The 20,324-nt window shown below is 39.5% G+C and overlaps 1 protein-coding gene across 2 annotated transcripts in view; it reads left to right on the plus strand.

The window, feature by feature from the left end:
* Nucleotides 1-20,324, plus strand: part of LOC145981981 (aldehyde dehydrogenase, dimeric NADP-preferring-like) — a 183,758-nt gene that overhangs the window by 634 nt on the left and 162,800 nt on the right. The window lies entirely within an intron of this gene.

Here is a 20,324-nt window from a genome sequence, read left to right on the forward strand (position 1 = left end):
CACAGACCCCCACTTTTTTGTCACTATAATTAAATAAACCATTTTGTTCTTGAATCACTGGTTTCTTTGTTGATGATATATGTGCAGTTATTCCAAAAATTACCATCATTAATAAAAAAAATAACAAATTATTGCATGAGTATCGCTCACATATTTTACCATTCACTAGAACTCACAAATACCATAATATTTTTGTCTATATAGGTGCAATTGTTTATTAATTACAATAATTACCAGCCAATTTTACAGGATCAACGAAGTTATACAGCGTATATTTATACACTTGTAGGTTTAATTGTCTCATCTGCAAATATGCTGTATAAAGAAACAAACTGCCGGAGTACTAAGTGAGGTGAGTGTACACTGTCACTGGCATGAGTGTCGAATAGCACGCATTCAAAGATTACGCCTGACGGGCCCACCTATTGCATTTTGCCTCCTATTTACATTACATTTACGTTTTTATGAGCAAAAGTAATACAGAAATATTGGGAACACACTAGTGAACGATGTAATTTATTTTAATTTTTTAATAAAAATTTTCAGTTGAGAAATAGAAAAATAGAGATTGTGGGGCTGACAACCCCCTCAGGTAAGCTAGGGTTAAAAATATGGGCGGTAAGCGGGGTTCGAACAGATACATTGCTGATATTCGTTGGTGCCCAATTACTGTTTCAACTTGCATAACACGGCCCCAAGCTAAAATTCTGGTTCTACGATTTTATTCCCTGCGAAGACGCGTTCATTAATTCAGATTGTAACCCATCATATCGTCGTCACTTGGTTGCAACAATAATTTGCATGTAATTCAAACCCCAAGTTCAATAGACATAATTGTGTACCATTTTCGTCCAAGTACATATTTTCACAATATTTCATAAATGACTCGAATTAACAACCGTTGCTTGCTAGCATGCGAGACAAATTATTTCTTCGTTCCTTCCCAAGTCCTTTTAAATAAGACTTACGTAACATGATTACATAAAATTTGAAATAAATTGTGGTAGTTTTCCCAAGGACTGTTGCAGGATCCCACTTTAACTGTATAATATGATCTTTAACAAATAATTTCCTGGTAGACTTCTAGTTTTAGCTGTGTTAAACACGTGGCCATTTGACGTGTGAAAAAGTGAAATGAATAGTTTGGCTACTTCGAAAGCAGTCCAACATCTATAAGTCAAAACCACAAAAGATTTTAGAACGTTTTGGATTGATTACTTCGCCTTTTATGCCACTTTTGACTAATTTACAAAGATGGTGATGAGTGGTGACATGATGTTGATGAATGGACACTCACAAACATCCATGCCCAGGCCAGGATTCGAACCCGGGACCCCTTAGAACGTTTTGGAATATATACGAATAGTTGTTCTTCAACCAAAGCCATTTGACTTCCACGCATATCTTAATACGCTTGATCTGATAACAGCACAGTTTGGCAAGTCAAATTTTGAGCCTAACGCGGACAGTGGTGGCAGAACCATTGAAATCTGCAGTCAAATTGAAACAGAGAGTCTTTGATAACAGGATAATGCATTAACTAGAAATGGGTGGATCCCAATCGGTAACAGTCGCCATGTAATCAACCGTTTCGATCCCAGGTGGAGGCACATTGTAGTACTTCAGATCCTGATTAACCTATCTAAGTATGACGTGAACTTAAACACACTTACTTGACCCCAACGACGCTATCGGAGCGGCGCTGTGCATAGGCGTAACTTGGTGGGGCCAACGGGGCACTTGCCCTCCCAAAATTTTCAGGTTCGTTAAAATTAACAAGTTAGTGGACTTGAGGAGGAAAGTAATAAAGAGCAATATTTGTGACTTCGTAAACATCGCAGTTATGTAGCAAATAATCCTGGACGCTATTTTTATGAGATGGAAAACTTTTCGAGTCTCTTCCCCCACCAAATTTAAGCCCCAGGTTTGATTCTATACCCCCTCAAAATGAAGGCCACAAGTTACACCCATGGCGCTGTGTGTAAGACAAACGTAAGAGCGGTTCTTATCGAGTAAGATTCTCGTAGCTACAAGCTTTTAGGAAACTATAGTTATCAAATTCTTTTTAAGTAATGCGCTGAGAATGTATTTTGTACGTCCAGCAGGAAAGGGCAGTTTTCTGTTTTTCAAAACGTTGATACGTGGGCACGGAGTTTAATTCTAATGTTATTGGACCTCGATATTATTAATCATAATTTTAACGATGCCATTTCTCAGACTTTTTTCATCAAGACAGTTTTTTAAAATAGGTGGGTTTCATGTGACGTCAGGATGCGCACAGCCGCCATGTTTGCGGCCAATTTTATTTGTCGTTTGCAAGGAAATATCCATCACGTAGCGTTCGTTACATGAGCACCAACTGCACGTTTGTTTTAAATCACGAATGTGCTCGAAGCCACAATGCAACAGTTTGTGACGTACCGGGTGGCCAGAATTAAAGTTACCCAACTCAGAGCACTCTGTAGCCTGTTTGAGGCATCGTAGAACTCTGAAATTTGGTGAATCCACTATGCAGACCATGGGAAAGAGGATGGCGATAAAAAAATAGTTCAATTTTCCGCCACCAGGTTGAAATGTTGCGCTGTGCTTCCATGATTGGTTGTAATAATGACGTAAACTGCTCCAATATCGGGAACAAGAGGCTCTATCCACCACTGCATCATCACTTCGGTGACAACTTCTTCTGCAATCGGCCGGCGGCCCCTTCCTGCTGCAACACCCTGATCTCCAGTCTCTTCAAATTTCTTCATCATCTTTCTTAACCCATGCGTCGTCATGGCCCCCTTTCGAAGTCCTTTCGCATGACAATAACCTCACAGTGCAGCTGCACTATTACTACCGTTCTGATAAAACAACTTCACCAGCAATGGACGTTCTTTCTTATTTAATGGCATTGTGATCACTTCCGAACTTTTGTTCAGCACTCACGTTAAGTGATGTAGCCGAGTTATTAATTAGAAAGACATTCGTTAGTGGCTGGAAGTTGCGAGAAAATAATCTCTCGTTTATTGCAAGATTGCAAGGTAAAGGCAAATCCATAACCAATTGGAGGAGTTTACGTCATCATTACAACCCATCATGAAGTACAGCGCCACATTTCAACCTGGTGGCGGGATTCACTAAATTTCAGAGTTCTACGATGCCTCAAACAGGCTACAGAGGGCTCTGAGTTGGGTAACTTTAATTCTGGCCACCCGGTACGTGAAACACTCCTATAGATCATAGAGTTGGTTCCGACAGAAATGTCCACAAAATTTCAATAAGGAAGAAAAAGAAGTTCATAAAAATCTCCCCCAAAATGTTGACATTAACTCATTTTAGGAATCCTGTAGGAGATAAGACGGGCGTAGATTACACGCCTTATTATCAGGGGTAATTGACCCTTAGGGCCAATTGCCTCCTCTTACTGACTTTTGTAGTGTTTTAACCTCTTTCATATTCAAATAAGAGCTAAGACCAATTTCCTACACCTGTCATCTGTTACACGTTATTTTCAAGTTTTAGCTACGCGACAATTTGGTGGAAAGTTACATTTTTAAGTACCCTAATATTAGTGATATAAGTTCGTGAATTTCCATGTTTGATTGTAGACAATGTACGCTGTGAGTTGACGGCAAAGTATAAAGAAATGGGATGAGGTTCTTTTTTACCCCTATCGATGGCCATCTGCGAGCAAGTAAGTTAATTAGGCATTTCGGAAGGACCCACACGTCCACCCAAGTGGTGTGGTGGGTCATAACCCCCTTTGGTCCTCTATCCCTAAAGAAAGGAAAGTCAAACGCAGGAAAAGATGGAAAACTGAGGACTGGTTACTAAGAAAAGTATACTTACCCCTCCTCCTTTTAGAAAATCCTGGGCACGCCACTGCACACGTCATGCTGCCTCGTACCCCTCAAGCTTCTGGTTCAGCCGCTACACCCTTGCTTGCTTGTTATCATAGACATCGTGATTCTTGAAATATTCTAAGTTCACAGACTATTAATTAAACAAGAGAGGATCATTCTATTCAGTGGCCGCTTCAAAGAATTTCTACTTGGAGTTGTGACATTGTTGGCCCACATCTCTTTCGTAAATCGAATTTTTATCATGTAAGTGAGTTATATGTTGAATTTCTGGTATTATGCATATTTCAAGAGCACATAGAGAACATTGCGGGAAAGACATATTTCCAAAAATTGACGAAACTGTTCTATGTTGATCTTCTTCAAACGAAATACATTTCCTTACATATTTTCACTTGTAATTTGTTCACGTAGCTTACCTGTAGGCTGAGCCGCGGTAGCTCAGTCGTTGTCGTGGTTGGCATAGCGCGCTACAACGCCAGGGGTCCCGGGTTCGAATCCCTGTTAAAACATGGATGTTTGTGTTCGTCGGTCCTGAATGAAAAAGAGATTTGAGATTACTTGATGTGTGGGGAAGGCTGCCGGTTAGGGATCTTCCTTAAAAAAATAAAATGAGTAATTAGGGCGTCTGACTACCATGTGAGGAACCCGGGTTCGATCCCCGGAAGGGGAGAACCGGGATTTTTTCCACCTGTCCAAGCGACTCCGGCGCCTACCCAGCGTCGTATAAAGTGGGTACCTGGAGGAAATTCTGGGGGGTAAAGGCGGCCATGGGCGTGGTGCTGATCACTTCACCCTCACGTTCGGTCGTGATGAAAAAAAGGGGGTTTATGCCGTGGTGCAAAACACAGGGGAGCACTTTACTTTTAAATAACCTGTTATGCAAGAACGCTTATAATTACATTGTTTACATAATATTGACAAGCTTATTGTCACTGTTCAGCGCCCAAGGCCAACTGCCTGCACAACGTTTAAAAATATTTTCTATCTTGGTACGCTGTGAACCGGTTGGTGATTCGAATGACATCAAGTACCAAGATATTTATGGTTAATTCGATGCTATTGATGTGGTAGTAAGGGGTGAACGTCTTGGGAACGCACTCGAAGGTAAGCGAGACTCTGGATCCACAGGCAATGTGTTCTGATTGGTCAACCGATATAAATGCACCACCCCAGATTGAATAATCCCATTCACAATCTCACTACATATACCCTTGAATTCAGAACTCCTCAGAGGGCGAGATTAAGGTCGGCTAACCGTGGAGTCCATTCCATAGGTTAACTTATCCTGTCTATCCATTTCCAGGAGGCTAGTTGTGTAGTCAGTGGCGCACCTTAAGGGCATAATGCGGTTCAGAACCCCCAAATTTTCCCGTCTGGTACTGATTTTATGTCCATCCTGTATAAACACAAAAAAGTGTAGTTTGTAGTTTCTGTAGAAATTACAGAATAATTCAATACAATTGAACTGCGACCACAAACTTCTTATACATGGTGGTGTTACGTATGGCGGTAATTGTCAACCAATCATATGGTCGACTCACGTTCTCGCTTTCGTGGGTTCGGGTTTCAATTAGGGTATGGGTGTTCCTTTGTGAGTGTCTTCCATCAGTCATCTAACCGTCATTCAACGTCATAATTGCGTGTACCCAACGTGGCAGAAAAACGGTACAAATATTCAAAACAATATATTTGATTTGATTTACTAATGTTAATTCATTCAGGAAACAGTATTTCCTCTTTAACCATGTAATTCTAATCTCACCAAATCAATTTCAAATCGTTACAGAGCATTAGTTTTAAGTCACAGCGCAATATATTTCGTTTAATTGATTTACCCGCCATCTGGTGGAACGTTTCAAATGAAAATGCCTTTCGTAGGCTTACGTCAATTGTTTGGAGTTGTTCATCCATTTCTCCCTGGTATTACTTGCCTGTTGGTTTATTTTAAGATGTTTCAAATGTTAAGATATTGTCTGTGGAAAGGTTTATTATGCAACGCTAACCGATCAAGCTTTCACCTTTGTTTCACAGTCAAGAGAGCTTTTTGACCCGAAATATTGGCTGCTTGTATTCGATTCGTACCACGCACAAGACAAATGCATTGTTCCGACAAGCAGAACAAAACTAAACCAGAAGACAGTGTACAGGGGATTCAACCGCTGTAATTAAATGTTTCGAAACTGATTCCAATCTTCGTTCTCATTAAGGAAAGTGAGTACAAATGAGAAAATGTACATTCGTTTATGAATTGGTATTCTTCCTGAGACAGCACATCGGTTTCTTTGCATATGTCAATCACCTTCGCTAGCAACAATACAGTTCCATTTTTCCAATGTTGCCAAACCGGATTATTAGAAAGAGCTAAAATAAATCTAAAACTAAACTGAAACAATGTTCAAGCAGATTTACATTTTGTGCAACCTATGAGTGTTTTTCTAGCGCGTGGAATCCGGTGGAGGCACATAGTGGTTCGAGTTCTTCTTTAAACTGTAGGTCCAGTTACAATTAGCCTATCTGTGTATAAAAGTGAACTTAAAACAAGAACTCAAACCCTAGCACGTGTACATATAAACACATGACCCGGAAAAAGCTTTTTATCGAAAGTTCCATCCGCCCATTCCAAATTTGAAATCTTGGTTTTTATTATCGACCATCAACACGGAATTTTGCCCACGAATCATGAAAAATTAATGGTTCAGTATCTTTTATAAGATACCATCGCAGATAACACGTTAGAAATAATCGCACCATCATCTATTCCATCCTGAGGGGCCCTGTACAGGCCCACACTTTTTAATCATTAATATTCAAGAGACTATTTTGTTATTGAATCTACTTCCTTTTCTGATTATGTATGTTCAGATATTAATTAATAATAATTACAAAAAATACCATCATTAACAACCAATTGTATGCTCTCACTGGTATGAGTGTTTCGAATGACACGCATTCAAATATTGCACTTGATAGGCCCACCTAGAGTGCGAGTCAAATCTCCTGCATATGGCGATAGCCAATAGCAGCGCACTGCAGCGGTGCCACGTCGAAATCTCACACGAAAAAGATACAGCGTGGTTGAGCGAAACGCCTTGTCACTGAGAGCACGGCAACACCGCACGTCTGTGATTCGCTTGTGCTGTTCAGCCTTTCAAGGCCATATGCAGGAGATTTGACGCGCACTTTAGTGCATTTTGCCTCCTATTTACATTACATTTATGTTTTTATGAACAAAAGTAATACATAAATATTATGAACACCCTAGGAAACAATGTAATTTTTTTTCAATTTTTTATAAAAAAATTCAGTTGAAAAATCGAAACCCCACCTAGTGGTTGCAGGACCTTGTAGTTGGTGGTGGGGCTTGCGTACTCTGATGACTTGCTAGGCTATACCAGCGGTAGCATAGCTACTGGTAGGGTCTCCCATGCTGGGCAGGCTGTGGTAAAAAGTTAGACTAAGAAGCAACCTACTGGTCAACGGCTCCAATGGCGGAAGAAGATGGATGGCCATCTCAACGGCGAAGGAGGCGGAAGAACCAGGAATCAGGAGGAGTAACACCTCTTTTTAAAAAACCTTGGGCCAGCTGGCACCGGCTGGTAGTACCTTGTAAGGGCCCCTTGCCAGGGTTACGGTGAAGATCTCAACGGCAACTATGGCGGAGAAGGAGACCTTTGGAACGGCATAGCTGGCGGAAGAGGCACTCATTCTCATTGAGTATAAATATGAGAAAAAGCCACTGTCTTGTGGAGGAGGGATCCTAAAAAACTAGGGGAAAATACCCCGACAGAAAATTAGCCTGCTTGGAGGCTCAGGTGGCAGCCCCCTCACCAAGATCGGGTGCTGTGGGCCAATAACCCGCACACTTTAAATCACACTATTAAAGAAACATCAACAAGAGGAAGCCGAACTGATTCTAAGACGACGACATTTGGCCTGAAAAGGACAACGAGAATTGGAATATGGAATGTAAGAATCCTGCGGGAGAGTGGAAAACTACGGCAGACAGTGGCCTGCATGAAGAGCTATGGTCTGAGCATCCTAGGTATAAGTGAAGTCAGATGGCCAGAGTTTGGAGAGGTAAATACCCATGAAGGAGCTACATTCATATATTCCGGAAGACCTGAGGGTGAAGGTGTGAGCCGTGATAGTGTGGGTATATTGATGGACAAGGAAGCAAAAAGGAGCCTTATTCAATGGTATCCAGTGTCTGCGAGGATAATTGTGGCACATTTCAAAACCAATATCAGAAACATCGTTATGATACAGTGTTATGCACCCACAGAAGTAGCAGAGACTGAAGATAAACAAGAGTTTTATAGGCAGCTCAATGAAACAATAAAGAAGCAAAAAAGGAAGGATATCATAATAATTGGAGGAGATTTAAATGCAAAGGTGGGGCAGGACAACGAAGGCCTTGAGCATGTCATGGGTAAACATGGTTTAGGAGAGCGAAATGAGAATGGACAACTTTTTGTGGACTTTTGTGCTAGCCATGAATTAGTTATTGGTGATACTATATTTTCTCACAAGAAATGCCATAAGGTAACGTGGGTATCACCAGACCATAGAACAGAAAACCAGATAGACCACGTGGCAATTGAACGGAGGTGGCGACGTTCGCTACAGGATGTAAGAAACAAGAGAGGTGCGGACATTGGGAGTGATCATCATTTGGTAGTGGCTAACTTTAAAATGAAAATTCAAGCTCAGAAGAAGAGAATGGAACAGACAAGGAAGCGGTATGATGTTAGTAAGTTGAAGGATAAGAATCTCCAGGAAACCTTCAGGATTGAACTGAGAAATCTGTTCCAAGTATTGACCGATGAAAGTGAGCAGAATGAAACAATTGAAAGAGAATGGACAAAAATTCGATCTGCCTTCGCAGAAGTAAGTGAAAAGGTTCTGGGCTTCAAGGATAGGAGGAAAAAAGATTGGATGTCTCTGCAGACCTGGGAAAGGATTAATGAGCGAAAAGTAATTAAGGAAGCAATGAACTCAAGCAGGACAAGGAAGGCAGAATTGCAAACAAAGTATACAGAGAAGGATCGAGAAGTAAAGGGTAGTGTTCTTAGGGATCAAAGAAATTGGGTAGACAATCTGTCTCAGCAGGCGGAGGAAGCAGCAAAAAAGAGGAATCTTAAAGAACTGTACAACATCACAAAAGTTCTGTCAAGGAAACGGATGCAGAGAAATCGACCAGTGAGAAGTAAAGATGGTACCCTCCTTACGAATACTGAGGACCAACTGAAACGTTGGAAGGAGCACTTCTCTGCAACCCTTAATCGCTCTGTGGATGCTCAGATAGACCAGGGGGAAGAGGAAGATGATAATGATGGCGATGTTGGCCCCTGTGTAAGAATTAGGACGGATGTTCCAACAGTAGGAGAGATTAAACAAGCTCTGAGAGAGGTACGTAATTGTAAAGCAGCTGGTGTCGACAACATACCACCGGAAGTGCTGAAAAATGATATAAACACCACAGCAAATATATTGCAGCCCTTATTCGAGAAGATATGGATAGAGGGAGTGATGCCTAAAGACTGGAGGAGTGGCCTGTTGGTAAAGCTACCGAAAAAGGGTGATACGTCAAAGTGTGACAACTGGAGAGGTATAGCACTTCTCTCCATTCCGAGTAAGATCTTCACTAGAGTTATCCTAAACAGAATTAAGGAGCATGTTAACTTGAGACTCAGAAGAGAACAGGCAGGGTTTCGACCAAATCGCTCCTGTATTGATCAAATTAACACCTTGCGGATAATTTTGGAACAATGTATAGAATGGTCATCTCGTCTCTATACAGTTTTCGTTGACTTCGAGAAAGCATTTGACTCGGTCAACAGAAATGCAATGTGGAAGGAAGTGAAACGATATGGAGTGCCCACAAAAATTCTTGATCTTATCCGAGAAACTTATCGTGATTATACATGTAGAGTTATACATGAAGGCCGTGTATCTGAATCAATAGATGTGCAGTCTGGAGTGAGGCAAGGTTGTATATTATCACCTACAATGTTCCTGATCGTGATCGATGCAGTGATGCGAAATGCAATAGGAGGGAAAAGACGTGGTATCCAATGGGGATTGAATAACAGACTAGAAGACCTTGATTTTGCAGACGATTTGTGCTTCTTATCTGAAGCACATGGTGATATGCAAACAAAACTAGCAGATCTGATAGAAAGTGCAAAAAAAGCAGGACTTGTGATTAACTCCAAGAAGACCAAGGCACTGAGGATTAACTCCACAAAAACAGACCCTTTTTGATATTGGTGAAGAGATTATTGAAAATGTGGATAGCTTTACTTACCTGGGTAGTGTGGTGGCAAAAGACGGAGGGGCGGCACAGGATGTTTCTCAACGAATCCAAAAAGCAAATGGCACCTTTGTGAGACTCTATCCAGTATGGAAGAACAAGAAGATATCCATGAAGACCAAACTTCGTATTTTTCGAAGTAATGTTAAGTCTGTACTGTTGTATGGGTCTGAGACATGGAAAGTAACAAAAACGATTACCTCTAAATTACAGACCTTCATCAATCGCTGCCTGAGAAAAATTTTGAATATCTTTTGGCCAGAAGTGATTCAAAACCAAGAACTTTGGAGAAAATCTGGAGAAACCGAGGTGTCCATACAAATAAAGCGGCGAAAATGGAATTGGATAGGGCATACGTTGAGGAAGGAAAATGAGGCTGTCGAGAGAGAGGCACTAGACTGGAACCCGCAGGGAAGAAGGAAAAGAGGGAGGCCTAGACAGACGTGGCGAAGATCTGTTCACGCTGAGGCCTCGGAAGAAGGAAAGAGCTGGAATGCAGTGAAGAGAATTGCCGTCAGTAGGACCAGGTGGAGATGCTTTGTTGATGCCCTATGTTCAACGGGGAACAACAGGAATTAAGTCAAGTAAGTCAAGAAAAATCGAAAAAAATAGAGCTCATCGGGTAAGCTACATGGTTGAGATCACCATGCCTGGTATTGAGGAATAGTGAAAATATATACTTTATAATGTAGTTTTAGGTGTGTGTGTGTGTACATGAAATTTGTCAGTTGAGCGTGTGTTCAACAGTTTTTATGTATTTTTTTGGTATTTATAAACAAACTATATTTATGAGCAATTGAGCATTGAAGGTTTAAGGACTGTATTGTGTTAAAGAAGTAATGAAATAAAATGAGTTTATATAATTAAACGAGAATGTAAAAATTCCAACAGCGATTTACCACGGGCGATGATTGATTGGAAGTTCATTTCCTGGTGATCTTGCTTCCGAGACAGTCCTTAGACGGTTGGACAATTCAAAAATCCATTCGCTACCCCGATCGCGTTCTGCGCAAATGGCTACCTGACAGAGAAGCCAATTACCTTTCACAAATACCATTTGTTTAGTCTGGCACATCGAATGATGCTCCTTGGTCAGGTAAACTGTTCCTTGTGACCTTGGGCGAAGGTCGTTCTGCTCACGGACAAATTGTACCAACTGCAAGAACCCAATAACAGCTACGTGCTTGCCATCAGCAAGGTTTTTTTTTACATTTTCAGTGTCGGGCAACTGAACCCTTACTTAGCAACACTGGGTATTTGCTTATATAACCATTAGCGTGGCGATGAGGATTGATAGATCGCGATCAATACGTTAAAAGCTTCAGAGAAATATTGCTAAGACGTGAAAACCGCTTGTTTGTAGCACATCCTCTTTCTAGGGATGGCCAAACGGATCCGGATCCGAAAAATCCGGATCCATTCGGATCTGGATCCGGATCCGGGTCCGAAAGTTTCGGATCTGGATCCGGATCCGAAAATCCGGATACGGATCCGAGAGTTTCGTATCTCAATCCCATTATAATATTACCACACCTTAAAAGGTATTATGATCTTCGATTACAAAGAAATTTTTCATTAGTTAGTCCTACAAGAATTTTTTTTCAAGTGTTGTTCCTAAAATACTTTGCTACGCATCGGCTAACACACTCGTGCACAAATGTCCGAAGTGATTTTGTAAATGCCATTGAAACGAATATGTATTCATTCGAATGTATTGGAAATGAAAACACACATAAATGTGAGACATTCCATTCCAGGATGAAACCTTTAACACATATAACAAGATAGAAATGTTATACATAAATTATACAATTGTTCTACAGTTACAGTTTTACAAATTAAAATAAAACATTATCTATAATATATGCAGTGTTAAATAATTACAAAGTGTAAGACTAACAAGGGAGGTTATCTAAGTGTCCCCCTCCGATTTCCATGAAACTTGGCAGTATAGTAGGGCCCAAAGGAAGAATTATATGTTTTTTGTTTCAGCTAAAAAACGGTTTTTAGGGGCAAAACCCCCTCAAATGTCAAGATGAGGACAAATTGAAGTGAGGATCTGACCCTGTGTCCCCCTCCGATTTCCATGATACTTGGTAGGTGTGTGTATAAACGGGCCCAAATGAAGAAATACGTGTTTTTTTTTGTTTCGGCTAAAAAACGGTTTTAGGGGGCAAAACCCCCTCAAATGTCAAGATGAGGACAAATTGAAGTAAGGATCTGACCCCTGTGTCCCTCCGATTTCCATGAAACTTGGCAGGTGTATAGTGGGGCCCAAAGGAAGAAATACGTGTTTTTTTTGTTTCAGCTAAAAATCTGTTTTACAGGGCGAAACCCACTGAATTGTCAAGATGAGGACAAATTGAAGTGGGGATCTGACCCCTGTGTTCCCCTCCGGTTTCCATGAAATTTGGCAGGTGTATAGAGAGGCCCTATGCCCCCTGTTTCTTCCTATGCCATATTTACGTGGTTTCGGGGTCAGATCCCTACTTCAATTTCTCCTCATCTTGACATTTGAGGGGGGAGGCCTCTATACACCTGCCAAGTTTCATGGAAATCGGAGGGGGAGACTTTGACCTCCCTAGTAAGTGTATTAATTAATTACAAATCGCGCACGCGCGCTCACACACTATATATATATATATATATATATATATATAATATGTATATTAGCAGGTAACAATATGTTATAAGCACATTCTTACTTTCCAAAGAAGCGCATGTGGGATGGCAATACGGATCCGGATCCAAAAATTCCGGATCCAAAAGTACCGGATCCGAAAGTTCCGGATCCGGATCGAAAGTACCTGATCCGGATCTGAAAGTACCTGATCCGAAAATTCTGGATCCGGATCCGGATCTGAAAATTCCGGATACGCAGATCCGGATCCTATGGATCCGGAACCAACCGGATCCGGATCTGGCCATCCCTACCTCTTTCGCGCTTGCAATGTTAGCGTTGGGAAAATCTATTTGACGGACTAGGGTGACCCGTTTTGACCGGGACAGTACCGTTTCAGAGGCGTGTCCCGGTTGTCCCGTCCATATTATTAAAAAAAAATCATTATTTATCCAGTTTAATAAAAGTCGAGTTATCTTCAAAACAAAATCTAAATTTGAGAGACATTTCATGGTAAAAAAAATGTTGATGGAATCTTTAAACTAGCGTCATGGCCGTTGAGAATGTTCGAGGAGACTGTTGCATTGTTTAGTGTGTGTTCCTTTATTTGTAAAGCAGTGATTAAGCATGGTCAAGAAGCGTGCGTGTAGTTTCAATACGAACCTTCAAGTCGAATTTAAATTCCTGCATCTTTACACAAACTCGAAAGATAAATCTCGCATTGTGTGTCAGATAATGTGGGGAGTTTTATGAACGGTTGGTGAATAATAAAGTTGTTCTCAATGTAATGATCATCTATTAGGCAAAACGGTAACTAAAAACATCATTTATTGTAACTTGTAACTCAATGTTACAAAAACTCCATTAAAGACATTCGACAAAGACAAAACACAATCTATCTCCACATAGCAATATCCACAGACTAACTTTATATATTCTTTATCTTCTTCTCAACCTCTGTCACTCAATAAGATTGGCTCTTCTGAGAAATAATTCTGGCACTCCTGAACTTCAGCGAAGGTTCATGAGAAGGGACCAGAAACGTTATGTAAGTCATACTGAGATTATGATAATTAATACATCTTATGATGTATCATTTATGTGATCTATGCTTCAATAAATAATAATAATATCAATAATTAGGCCTAACCGATTTTGCTAAACTGAGCTCCTTGCGATGTCCCGTTTTTGGGTCAAAATATTATGACGAATGTTGTAAATCGAGACAAGAATGAAACCGGGGCGCTACCAAGCCAAATTTCTATCAGCTCGTTGATTGATTACTTTATTTTTAGGGATGTACCGATATTGATGTATCGGTATCGAAAAGTATTCGTTGGGATCCATCTATCGATACCAGGAGATACATTTCCTGCATTTTGAGTCCGCAAAGAAATGCAGCTTGACACTTTCTCTGTGTCTAATTAACCCTGGAGAACTCGCGTGGCGACATCTTACGTGAGAAGGCGGAGTCTGTTGGGTTTGTTTAATCATATTTCAAAACCAATTTTCTTGTATTTAATTGTTTCCTTCTTTCATTTGTATATTTTCTTTATATTCAATGCAATAAATGAAACTGTTGACAGTTTTCAAAAGTTTAATACACTTTTTAAAGATAAGTTTTCAATTTTTATAAGAATATAATATGCAAAAGAAACACGATTTTACAAAAGTTCATTTTATTATTGTAAGAATACAATATAATTATGACACAAATATAATTTTACATAAGTTTAATGCAAACGTTTTATAGAGAACAAAATTATGATACTACAGAGCATTCTCTGACATTCGCTACGAGACTCGAAGGAAAGCGGCCCGGCGTCAGCTATTGTCTTTCCCGGTGAACGGGTCCGCGACAGTCGCACGCTACAGTCTGTTTTTTTCGCTCTTTTTCCCTTTCTCTTGACGTTGCAGACTGAAGCCAGTGATAATCCTCCCTCTGAAGTTGTGTTGTGCCATGTCCTGTGTTGAAGATTGTGGTTTAATATGGCACCACCAAAGTTTACATTTTGTCGAGTGTTACTTCGGAAAGAGGAATTGTGGAGAAGTGCGACGACGTTTTGCAACGAAATTTCCTGGTGTTCCCGTTCCACATAGGACCACTATATTAAACCTCGTAGAAAAGTTTAGAGTAACAGGGTCAGTTCTGAATAAAAGTGGAAAGAAAAATGGGGAAATCTAAAAAATAAAGTATACAAAGACAATCCGCTCACCATTCGTGAGTTAAAAGAGAGTATTGTACGAGAATTACAGTAGACGAACTTGCACTTGTAAATGCCAATTTCCTTCGGAGATGCCAGGAATGTGTTGCAGCTGAGGGACATTATTTTCAAGACCTTCTGTAGTCAAGGTTAGTGCACAATATGAAAACTGTAATTTTAATAGCCGACTCTAGCGACTGTCGAGGACCCCGTTCGCCGGGAAAAACAAGCGCTGACGCCGGGCCGCTTGCCGCCGAGTCTCGTAGCGAATGTCAGGGAATGCTCATAGAAGGTATTTACAATTGTAGTATATTTTCTGCGTTTATTACTCCAGTTATTTTTTTTATTTATCTACTTCATCTCTTTACTTCACTTCCACTTCATCGCCATAAGATTTCTATTTGCACATTCCACACATTAAAAACTATGTGTTCACAGCAGACGTAGAGTGAACAGTGGACACATTTTCATTCTTATCCTGATTATATTTTTCATCACCAAAGAGGTATCATCTTTCTCTTTCAAATTGTCTTCCAAGCTCTTTATCACGTTGTTCCTCCTTATCGAAGTCTATGAATTCTATCCTCTTGTTCCGTGTTCATAATTATAGGGAAAAATCCAATAAAGATCTATTGTTCTCTATAACACGACAAAGCGTGCGCGGTCAAAAGCACCGCAGATGAAAAAATCTGTGCGTTTTAAATGGCAGAAGGTCACTGTTAAAATCGTTGGCTGGCCAGCGCGTCTCGCACATATGGAGCATAGATAAGGTGGGGGGGAAGCAACACGTATGTGCAAAAGAGCAACAAAGTGAGAAATTTGCGGTCAAATTCCCGGGTTAACCTGGAAATTATCCAAAATTCAAACTTTATTTTTTTTATTTCGCAGCAATTCTGCATGAAACCTACATTCTGTGATTACATAACATCTATTTTCATATTCTGATGTAATGTTTCAATATTATAAATCAAATTGATGCATATAATTGGATAAGAATATTTACACACTATTATTGATCAATATTTTGAACGTTTATTTATTGCAATTTTCAAGTATCGGTATCCGTGGCTATCCGCTCAATCCTATTCATTGTACTTCGCTTTTCTGCCACTTCTGGCTAATCGCGAAGATAAGAACGAGTGATGAAATTGATAAAGGGACACTTCCAAAGAACACTCTTGTCCAGTCTGGAACTCGGGACCCCAATGGCGTAGCAAGGGGTGGGCGAAGTGACCGCCTGTGGCCTTGCTGGGGCTAATACCAAAATAAATAGAAGTGGGAAAAATATATGTAAAAGGTTAATTTTTGTGGGCGATAGAACTACAACATTCTCTTTTTATCCACTTATAAATTATAGTTACATGTTAACATTTGAATCAGGGTTGTTAAAGGTGCAGGAATTTTAAATCAATTCAATTCCGGTCCAGGAGAGAAAATCAGGAAGCGTAAATGGGTTCTGGACCGTAAAGAACCTTTTTATCTGCAAAGTATTTCAATTCGGTCCAGGAACCTTTTTTCCGACTCAATTTAAATTCGGTCCAGGAACCTTTTTTCAATGAAACAATACTCAACTTGGACCGAAGTTAAATTGTGCGAGTAAAAAGCTTCCGGTCCTACAGCAGAACCCATTAGAATTTATGGATTCATGGACCTTCAACAACCCTGATTTGAATGAATATGTCAAGTATTTAATATTTGAAATAAACTTGGCGGTAGCAGTCTGATCTTTGGAGCCACGGCGCTATAAATGAGCTGCGAATAAAATAATTTCTCGCATTGAATCTGTGATTGTGCATTTTCATTATTATTAATCTAATTTTGTAATTAGTAATTCTTGTTATTTAAATTTGACAATATTTTGCTGACGTGCGTGAAGATTTTGTATAATTTCACATTGAGATTTCAAATTTAAAGAACGGATAGGGGCCTAGCATTCCAATCCTAGAAACATATAACTACGCCAATGATGCTAACCACTCCGTCACGCAGGTCGGCTTCTCTTTTCTTGTTTTGATACCATCCCCACATTAGGTACTATCTCTTTTACAACGAAAAAATAAAATCTCTGATTCGTGTTGCAAGACACCTCTCTTCCCTGTCTCGATAAACGTAGCTGACAATAGCAACGAACAAAAGAATCAAATCAGATTCGATCGACACGCATTTGTTGACGCAGGGATCCTACAAGGTGCGGTATGCGTTACGCATTGCCTTACTAAGCTATTTGATCACTCTTTTTTTTTTTCTGCTGCGCCAACAAAATATCACGTTCAAGTCATGTCAGCATTCCGAACACATTATAACGCAGATATTTCAATAAAATGTTGCCCGCTAGACTGTGGCGCCACTCGGTGGCCGGTGTGAATTGACTGTTATCCACACTTCACCGTATAAGCGAATTCGTTACGTAAATAAGCCTCAACTTTAAATTATGAAAGCGTAAAAATGTGTTCCACTAATTCCTTTTAAGAAATGTGACTGCTCTTTGACTGAATGATCCCACGCAAGCTAATTTAATCGCTTCTTGACATTTTTCTTTCTCAACAAACTTGGTTGAAACAGAAGAAAACCGGTTTCCGGAATTCCAACGTGAAAAGTCTTTAAGAATAAAACAGGTTGCAACAGCATCTGTTGCTTACATGCACGAGGTGGCGATAAAATTATATAATCGTTAATATTTCGTATTCAAATACCAAGGACGTATTTAAGGTGGTCCAGGGGTCCCAACCTCCCTCGAAAGGCTAACCATATACTGAAATTAAATAATCGAAATATCCTTATTTATCATTTTTTGTATGTTTCCGCCGAATTTATGAGAAGGCAAGGATTATATTGGGCTCATACAGCTTGATGGACAGTACCAAAGATTTATGCACACTACTGCTTATGATAATATGCATAACATATTAATCAGGCACATTACTTTTCCATAGTTGGATCTAACATTCTTTGTTTGGTATTCAATAAATATTCTTTATCTATTTGACATTATTTTTCTTGCCAGGGCAGTTGTTTTTACACAAAATTTGGCAATCTTAATACACGTAAGCTAGGTAATGAATACGTACTTATTTTTACACCGTCTTTTTACATATTCATGTAATAATAGGAACACAATAGTAATTTACATATTTTAATTTAAACATTATTATTATTATTATTATTATTATTATTACTATTATTGAGACACTTGGTCGGGCCTCCCTCCTCCCCCCGAAAACTATTTCTAGATACGTGCATGTCAAATAGGCTACTATAGAGCAGTTTTTCTGATTCAACGATGTTTATTGGATACATCTAATTGATACGGAAAGCAGGACATTTTGCAACTGCAAGGGACCTATAAAAGCAAGACTAACTTAACTACATATCTGTCCTTGAGGGGAGAAATTATCGATGAGAAAGAAACTAAGTTGTTACGTAAACAAGTCATTAACACACCCGTTTTTTCAACCACACACATTAAGGATGAACCAATTTATCCCGTCCTTCAATTGTTCTGGGAGCTATATGCATGCAAAGCATTCAAGAGAGAATTTTCTTAGCGTCAAGGGGGTATAACGGGTATCGTTATACGAGTCATATTATATTCAACTGTATTCATATTTTTCTCTATATTATTGATAATGATTATTGATAATTAACCACGACTGTTGCTGCGCGCATGTTTATATTCTTGAGGACTCACAGAGCTAAATCTTTATATCTGTTGGCAACATTGTGCAGCGCGATACGAGTAACAGATCTTTTGAACGGTTCATTGATAATAACTGATCTTGATTTCCGAACGGGATCCAGCAAGAAAATGCTTCTTTCTTTAATGTGATTTGGCGAGTTTGTGAAAAACAAAGATTAAACCATGGGTTTTAATCATTCTCGGATATACGTTGGATGTGAAAGCAGTTCTGCACTGGGAATTGGACTTGTTGCCGGAAGTCGCAGGTAGGAATCTGAACGTGAGGAACGGGTCGCGGAAGAGCGATTCAGGAGTTCGGGGAGAAAATATGGTAGACGCAGAAGTGAGCTGTTTGGATGCTGCAGATATCAAGGGATATCGGTCCATTTATAGGCGATCCATCCAAATTGAAGGATGCCTATGACCCACAAAGGATAAGATTACCTATTTCACGAGAAATTTGTGAGCGCAAGTGAAGGAGTGAGCGGATATGTGAAATTTATTTTCGCTCAATATTTACAAATTGAAGGACCCGGATGCATTGTAAGTAGGAATCCTTTTCTATCTAAGTGCTTACGGATAAACTCAAATCCAACTTGGAATACATGAAACTCATCGGCAATATACGTGATTTAAGCTAGCTTTCGTGTGCGTATATTATGGCCATAATACGAAACTCAATACGTCGTTAATTTGAGCGCGAAGCATATGCTTGAGGTAGCCATCTTGTCGAGAAAATCTCTCGCTGCCTAAGACTGTGTAAATATTAATTATTGTATATAATTTTAATTTATCGTGCTCAATTTATTCATTGTTTTCTGGGATATTTGTCAAAATTTACCTCATATCGATTGAGAGATTTGTAACGTATGTTCACGTCCGTTAGCTGTCAATAATTAAGGCTGCTAAAACTTACATAGACAGATTTCATTGTTGGTTTTCATACGTTGAAATGGCATAGAATTGTATTTGTCAGCAACGTCAAAATGATTTAATCTGGTAATTTTTCAGATTATTTTTATCACACGTAATAATTGACGGTGTCAATGAGCATGGTGTGATCGATTTTAAGGAAAAAGATAGCGGTCACATCAGTTGATATTCACGTATTAATGCGCCATTGTCTGGCATGTTGGTAAGATGCAAAATTGTTGCATACACAAAATGTTGTGTTATGTGTTTGTCGTAATTCAAAACAAAATCCAGCAGATCTTATTTCTGCAATTGTTTTAGTTAATAAATGCTCATAAATCAACTCTCTAGTGTGAATATTATTAATTTACAGATTTCAATTCATGTAAGATAACCATGTGCATACTAATGTCAGTGATCTCTTACAGGTGGGGGGTTCACTTCTTACTGGTCACTCGTGCATGAATAATAACTCAAGAAATTGTTACTTACTTTTACCTTAGCGTATTCGTTATCGGAAAATAATTTAAATTAAGTTCATCTTTCGGGTGCGTCAATAAGTCAACGGAGATGGGTTCATTTTAATATACAGGGTGGACAGGTGACAGCGGAATTTAGTATAAAGCATAAGTTCATTTTTGCCGCGGTTTTATACTTCTTGAGGTCAATAATGGTGAACATAAACTTTTAGGATAATTTTGGTCAAGATTCTTTGGTTTGTTTAAGCTTAATCGTTGTAATTCTTTAACACGGC

The sequence above is a fragment of the Lepisma saccharinum genome, chromosome 30, assembly GCF_977018435.1.
Source record: "Lepisma saccharinum chromosome 30, izLepSacc3.1, whole genome shotgun sequence".
NCBI classification, from domain to species: domain Eukaryota; kingdom Metazoa; phylum Arthropoda; class Insecta; order Zygentoma; family Lepismatidae; genus Lepisma; species Lepisma saccharinum.